Below are 8135 nucleotides of genomic sequence, written 5' to 3'. Positions count from 1 at the left end.
CTTCGAATGCAGACCTCCAACCTGGCTGGGCCCCTTTGGTAGCAGGTTCCTTCCCACTCTTTAAGCCAAGTATCCCACCTAATCTCCTAAGTTTTACCGGAACCCACCCAAAGCACCTTAACACCAACCTGCCTCATGCCCCACCTAGAAAACTGTGAATCCCTAAGGCTGGGCTGGCACGGCCTCCACCACAATGACTTCCTCAGTCTACACAGAAGGCAGATACCCTGTTTCTCAGGGGTCCGGGCAACTCCTGCCTAGAGCCAGCAGAGCCCAGGAGCTCAAATAACTGGCCGGAAGACCTCAGGTGAGCTGTTAAATTTCCCTGTTTCCTCATCTATAAACCAGGGTGCATAATGGTTCCTGCCTTGAATGGGTTGACATTTGTAAGCTCTTCTGAGAATGCCTGCTATGCACTAAGTAATAAATATTCCCCATTATTAAAGCAATTACTCTTACCTCATACAGCTGGCATGGGGATTGGTATTAAGGGATTAGTACCTCGCTAGGCTCATGGTAAGCACTCAGGAAGGCGGCATGATCCTCCCTCGTCACTGTCACCCTCCCCACTCCCCATCCTCACCATCATCCCCACCCCATCCCTACCTCCATCACCAGTTCACTCATCTCTCTTTCCAGGTAGGAACCTGAGGGCAGAGCTGCGCCTGGTTCTTTGGTCTTGGGGGCAAGCTTGGGACCGAGTTCAGGAGGATTAAGGAAGCTGGTAGTGGAGGAGAAGTGTTGTGCCCAGGTCGTAAGACCCCCAAGCAAGACCACCACAGAGCCAATATCCGATGCAAAACACACAGAGGTTTTTAATAACAAAACAAGCAAGCTTGGTCTGCCATCTGGCACAGACATGGCGGTGGAGGAGGACGGCCTGAGCACTCACTTGAAGGGGTTTATATAGGAAAGGTTTACATGCAGCTTGGGATTGGACGAAGGGGCTGGGGTGAAGTGTTCTTTGAAGTTACTGGCTGAACTATAAACATGAGGTTACTGATGGCTAACAGGATTCAGGGTATCTACAGAGACATCAATTTTTTTACTCCCTATGTCCTATTTTTGCTGAACCCAGGATATATACATTCAGATTTATTGTTCCAGTCCTACTCTCCTGAGGTCAGTTGAGCTCATTACTCCCCATATCTTGTTTTGCCAAGTCCAGGATACATAAGACTGGGCTTATTGTCCCAGCATTATAAGTTCAACTTCTGGTCACTTCTAAAACTGCTGATCAGCAAATACCTTTGGAGGAGGCGGGGTGGGTGTCTCTCAAGATGGCTATTCGTTTTTTCCCTTTCAGAAGATTAAGTGAGATTTTGACTATCACTTCTGTGGCTAGAGGGGCACCAAGCTGCCCCTAATCTGGGGACAGGACCAGAAGTTCCAGCTTTACAGAGGTCTCATGTAGCCCAGGCTGGTCTTCAGTTTGCTGTGTCGCTGAGGTTGACTTTGAACTTCTGATCCTCCTGCCTCTGCATCCTGGATGCTGGGATGTCAGGCGTGGTCGCCTATGCCTGGTTCATACAGCCTGGAGACAGAACCTGGGCCCCTGATGGGAAGCAAGCCCTCTATATGGAATCAGTGGAAAACAGGGCCCCTCTGGAGCCAGACTGTCCTAAACCTCTGCTCCTAGGCATTTTCTTTATTCTCAGACTCCACCCTCAGCTGAAGCTATTAATCCTGTAGTTGGGAGGGTGGTGTTGGGCAACAGGGTGTGTGAAGGACTCTGGGAGAGTCTCCTCTATGGGCAGGGGGTAGGAGAATTAGGGAGGGCTTCCTGGAAGAGGTGGTTAGAGCTAGGAAATTAATGTTGGAGAAGGCCCAGTGCCGCCTCCTCCAACATTAATCCTGGGTGCTCATCCACTTGACCTCTCACCTCGTGCCCTCACCCCATCCCAGCTTCTGTCAGGCCACCAGGACCCCTGCATCTCCCTCTTTCCTGCCCTCCTCCTCAGCATCCACTCCCTGCATGGTGGCCTACTCTCTCTAGGCCACACTTCAGGGTTCAGCTTGGGGGCTGGGGGATGGGGGGGAAGTGGGTGGGTGGGGGGTGGGGCTGCTTGTGACCTGGCTCTCCCTGTTGCTAATTCCTTACCCACATTTCTCCCCACCTTCATGGTTCCTGGGGTCTCATGCATCCCCTAAGCCCTCAGGATGGTTTCAACCCCCAATCTGTGTGTGCTGTCTTCTTCCCACATGGACACCATTCCTGACGTTGTTCTGGGCTTCTTACACATGGCTTCAGTGTGCTTGTGTGCTCAGGCTCTCTCTAGGCTTTCCTATCTGTGTCTTTCGCAGACCGCACTGCAATTTGAAATTGAGTTTCCTACTTTCGATTGTAACTTTCCCTCTCTCCATGAGAAGACCAGCTGCCTGGGATGGGGCTGATGGGTCCTGTCTCTGACACATAACCAAGGCCCCTGTGCGTTAAACTGAGGAGGGTGTGGGAGGGGCCAAGGAGGGTTCTCTGGAGGAGGTGTTCTGTGTGGAAAGCAAAATTGGAGGAGGAGGGGGCGGGTAGCAGTGAGGAGGGGGTAGTGGTGCTCAGAGCCCTGGGCAGGCAGTTGTTCTGTCCTTCCCGTGAACGGTTTAAAATCATGGCCAAATTTACATGCAGGAGGGGCACAAGGGAGCCACGGCCACATCCTTGTAATAGTTTTTTTTTTTTTTTTTTTTTTTTTTTTTTTTTTTTTGGTTTTTCGAGACAGGGTTTCTCTGCGTAGCTTTGCGCCTTTCCTGGAACTCACTTGGTAGACCAGGCTGGCCTCGAACTCACAGAGATCCGCCTGCCTCTGCCTCCTGAGTGCTGGGATTAAAGGTGTGCGCCACCACTGCCCGGCGGTAATACTTTTATTCCCATCGAGGTCTAGAAACTTCTTTTAGAGCAAGGCTTTGCTTCCCGTAGGCTGTCCTGTGAGGTTTTAGACCACGGCATACCCATTTTGCAACCCAGCCCCAGTGTGACTCTGGACAGGTCCCTTATTAGCACCCAGGTTACCTCACCTGTTAAATGGGTGGGGGTGGTCTAATGATAATGGGGGGCAGGTGCTAAGTGCCTTTTACACAGTGGCTAATTGGACCTTCCCACTGCCCCAGGAGACAGGTGAGGCTCAGGAGCTGTCTGGGGTGAAGGGCTGGGTTCCATCCTGGTCTTCAAGAGCACCCTATCCGGTCAGTTGCCAGTGAAACAGGATTTTGTTCCCTGGCACAGGCCTGGGTCCCTGTGGATGCTGACTAGGCCTGAGTCCCTGTGGATGCTGACTAGGCCTGAGTCCCTGTGGATTCTGAGTCAAGCCCTTTCTCAAAGATTTGACCTTAATGCCGCCCACGCTGGAACATCTTCAGATCTGCTGGGCTCTCTCAGGAGCCTGGCCAGCCACAGGCCCCTGGGCCAGACCTGCTGCTCTCTAGCAGTGTGGTGAGTCACAGGGTACCACCTCTGTGCCTGTGGGGCCCAGCTGACTGACTTCTGTGCATCACAATTTTATACCAGCTAATTATGGCCATTAGTGTCATCCTAGAAAAGTGATGTGACCTTCTGGAAGCTGGAGAGCAGCTATGTGTGGAGGCCAAAAAGGGGGAGGGGGTATCCTTGCTGCCCACTGTCTCCTCTTTGAGGTTCCTGATGGCATTTACCTGCTTGGCTGGGAATTCTGCACAAAGTGTCTCAAAGCACATGACTGGGCAGGCAGGACAGCAGAGGCATGTTCACAGTGTGCATGTGTGTACACACGCGTACCTGCATGCACACACAGGAATGCATATCCAAATTGAGAGGTAAACGAGCCTTGAACTGGCAGCTGCCCCCTCCTTCCTGTGAACCTGAGCCTTGCTATTTAAAGACAGGGCCAATTTACACAGAGCAGAATCCAGGATAAAATTCTCTGAGGGTTTATGTCTGTTATTGTTATTACTATTTGTTTGAGACTTCCCTACATAGCTCAGGCTGACCTTTAGTACAAGACTCTCCTGCCTCCCCCTCCCTAGTTCTGGGATTACAGGTGTGCACCACCATGATTGGTTTAGGCAGTACTGGGGGTGGGACCTAGAGCTTGGTGTGTACCAGGCGAGAACTCTACCGACTGAGCTACATCCTCAGCCTCCCTCCCTCTGAGTTTTGACCAGGATTACCCATTGCCCTAGCTAAGGCAGTTAGTTCCCCTCCCCCAACCTGTTTCCCTACTGTTTGCAGCCCCTCCCCTTCTCAGCTCCAGCCTTGGCAGATACCCGGTTTGCCTTCCCAGTTTGCCTTTTCTAGGATTGTACACAAACGAACCCGGACAGCTCCCCCTCTTGGGAACCTGGTTCTCCTCAGTGTACCAGCAACTCCTTCATGTTGTGTGGGTTTGTGTGCATTGGTACTGTGTGGATGGATGGTAGGGTGATTTGTGTGCTTATTGAAGGATGTGGGAGGTGGTTTGTTGCTGGAGAGCTTCTCTCCAGGTCCCACCAAGCCCCGCAGTCCCACAACCCATGTATAAAATAATCACTGAGACGCTTATATTACTTATAAACTGTATGGCCGTGGCAGGCTTTTTGCTCACTGTTCTTATATCTTAAATTAATCTATTTCCATAAATCTATACCTTGCCACATGGCTCGTGGCTTACCGGCATCTTTACATGCTGCTTGTCCTGGTGGTGGCTGGCAGTGTCTCCTTCCGCCTTCCTGTTCTTTCTTTTCTCTTCTCTTTTAGTCCCGCCTATACTTCCTGCCTAGCCACTGGCCAATCAGTGTTTTATTTATTGACCAGTCAGAGTAATTTGACATACAGACCATCCCACAGCAGTGGTTTTCTGTTCTTTATGATGAGTGAGACTGCTACCAGTGTTCATCCTCGGGTGAGCTGAGGTTAATAGCTAGTTGGGAGATTGCTGAGTTACCTGGGAAGCCTTTGTTTGACTTGAGAAGAAACTGCCAGACTGGTTCCTAAAGCGGACGTGCCACCTTGAGTCCCTCCTCTCATGATGGTGGAGCTTCACTTTCAGTAGATATACACGAGATAGGGTGGTGGCTCAGACCCGAGAAAGAGTGATCTGAGACCTCTCTTATATTAATTACTTTCCTGTGGCTAGGAGGGTTTATTGTGGCTCACAGTTTAAGGGTGCACAGTCAATCACCGTGAGGAAGTCATGGTGTCAAGAGCATGTCTTGGCTAGTCACATGGCATCCACAGTCAGGAAGCAGAGAGAGATGATTGCTGGTGCTCAGCTCGCTCTCTCCCTTTATGTAGTTGGGGACCTCAGCCTATGGGATGATGCCACCCAGTCAGGACAGGTCTTCCCTTCTCAGCTCAGTCTCTCTAGAAATTCCTAGAGATGTAACTCCTAGGTGATTGCAAATCCTGTCAAGTTGATGGTAAGAATCATACTCCCTGAAGTGTGTGTGTGTGTGTGTGTGTGTTGTGTATGGGGGCATCTATGTGAAGAGACAAGCTTGAGAGATCTTTATTTTTTATTTTTTTATTTTATTTTTATTTTTTTTGGTTTTTCGAGACAGGGTTTCTCTGTGTAGCTTTGCACCTTTCCTGGAACTCACTTGGTAGCCAGGCTGGCTGAACTCACAGAGATCCACCTGCTCTCCCCGAGTGCTGGGATTAAAGGCGTGCATCACCACCGCCCGGCCTTTGAGAGATGTTTAGTGGAGGAAGGAAGACACATCCTGAATTCGAGCCACACCATTCCCAGGGCTGGGGCCAAGAAAGGTGTTTACTTGAAACTGAGCTTTACCTAGAACCAGCCCCCAGGGAGCCCAGAGCTCAGATCCCCACTTCTTGGTGGTCTACATGAAACCTGAAGCCAATGGTTTATTTATTTATTTATGTACTTTATGTAGAAGGATTTTTTTCTGTATGTACATTTGCATACCAGAAAAAGCCAGTAGATCTCATGGGACTACAGTTATAGATGGTTGTGAGCCACCATGTGGGTGCTGGGAATTGAACTCAGGATCTCTGGAAGAGCAGCCAGGGCTCTTAATCACTGAGCCATCTCTCCTGCCCCAAGCCAATGGTTTATTAAAGCAATCCCTTCCTGTATCCCTTTAACTCCCCCAGTCTTTCTATCCGGTCTCAGTACCACAAAAAGGCTCACAAACACACACTTGACAAGTTTGATGAAATGGACTAATTTCTCAACAGACACAATCACGCACACACACACACACACACACACACAAACAAACAATAAAATGTAATAAAAAGATAAATAAATAAAATTAAAATGGACTTGTCCAGTTCTTGTGAGAGAAATGGTAGTTTATGTGTCTCAATATTTAAAAAATAGAGGGTTCCAAAAACAGAGCAGTACCATCCATAAACCCAGAGAAGCTAAGTAACAAGGAGGGCTCCAGGGCAAATAGACATACTGGTGGACAGGGAGGGGGCTGGCTACAGGAGGGATAGGAACAGGAGGGATCAGGTGCAGGAGGATGGAGGGAGAGAACACTGGGAAAGACAACTGGATGGGGGGGGGTGCATCTCTGGGATGAGCTAGAAACCTAGTGCAATGGAAATCCTGGGAATCTATGAGGGTGACCCTAGCTAAGACTCCTAGCAATGGGAGATATGGAGCCTGAACCAGCCATCTCCAGTGGAGGGATTGGGACACCAGCCCTGCCACACAGCTTTCCATCTACAATTTGTCCTGCCTACAAGATGCGCTGGGTTATTAAAGATGCACAGAAATTGTAGGAGTGGCCAACCAATGACTGGTCTAGCTTGAGACCCATGCCACGAGAGGGGGTTCCACCCCTGACTGCCTGCAGTGCCAGGACCCAGAGGCTGGATAGCCCAGGGACCTAGATAGAACCAAACACAATTGGAAAAAAAAAGTTTATGAAATGAGTCCTAACAATATTCTGCTATACTCACAGATTGGTGCCTAGCCCAATTGTCATCAGAGGCTTCATCCAGCAACTGATGGAAACAGAAGCAGAGACCCACAGGCAAACAACAGGCCGAGCTCGGGAATCCTGCTGAAGAGAGGGAGGAAGGATTGTAGGAGCCAGAGGGGTCAAGGACACCCCAAGAAAACACCAAGAATCAACTAACCTAGGCTCATAGGAGCTCATAGAGACTGAACCAAGAACCAGAGAGCCTGCAAGGGACTGACTTAGGCCTTCTGCACATGTGTTACAGTTATATAGTTTGGTCTTCTTGTGGGACTCCTAACAGTGGGAGCAGGGGCTGTCTCTGACTCTGTTGCCTGCTTTGGGGACCCTTTTCTCCTACCTGGTTGCCTTGTCCAGCCTTAACAGGAGAGGAGGTGCCTAGTCTCATATACAAGCCGCAGCTGCATCTGAAAAAAGGATATAAAGATACAATGGATTAAAAAAAAAAAAAAATAAAAAAAAAAAAAAACAAACAAAACAATCCAGTTATCACCAGAGGATTTGATGGACACAGGTAACAAGTCCCACTCAGTCACCATGAGGGGGTTTGGTGTCAGCCATGAGCAGGGCATGGGACAGCCTTGAAAGCCGAAGCAAGTCTCAACAAAACTGAAATAAATCATGTCATCCTGACCACATCCTCTGATGCATCCACCCGGAAACGTCAAAAGCATGAAATAACTCACTCTTCAAAGAAGACATCAGCACAGAAATTATGGACTGAGCAATGGTAAGGAGACCGCAGGGAAACCACGCACTCAGCGAAATGGTCCTGAGAAGAGAAGGGGTGTGGACGCTGACCAGAGCAGAGCAGAGTGGCGGGGGCAGGAAGTGATGGGTCCGGAGTTTGAGAAGATAGGAAAACCACCAGATGAACCCAGAGAAGAGCTGAACAGCTGTCAAATGGAAATCGGTGGGGAAAAGGTTTTGGGTTTTTGTTTGTGTGTTTGTTTGGTTTATGTTTACTTTTACCGTCAAAATTTTAGAAAAGATTTGGTGAAATTGGTGAATCTCTAGAATGGGTCCCTGGGCAAAAAGAGAAGGTCCAAATAAAGGAACTTAACAAGACAGGGCATGAGTTGGGATGTAGCTCAGTGGTACAGTGCTTGCCTAGCATGCACAGGCCATGAGTTCAAGCCCCAGCACTGAAGAAAATATAACCAGAGCCTGGAGAGATGGCTCAGCTGTTAGGAGCACTTGCTGCTGTTGTGTCTATCTAAGTTGTTCTATTACCAATA

Source organism: Peromyscus leucopus, chromosome 2 (assembly GCF_004664715.2).
Source record: "Peromyscus leucopus breed LL Stock chromosome 2, UCI_PerLeu_2.1, whole genome shotgun sequence".
NCBI lineage: Eukaryota > Metazoa > Chordata > Mammalia > Rodentia > Cricetidae > Peromyscus > Peromyscus leucopus.
The sequence above is the reverse complement of the archived record's forward strand: the minus strand, read 5'-3'. Positions refer to the sequence as shown.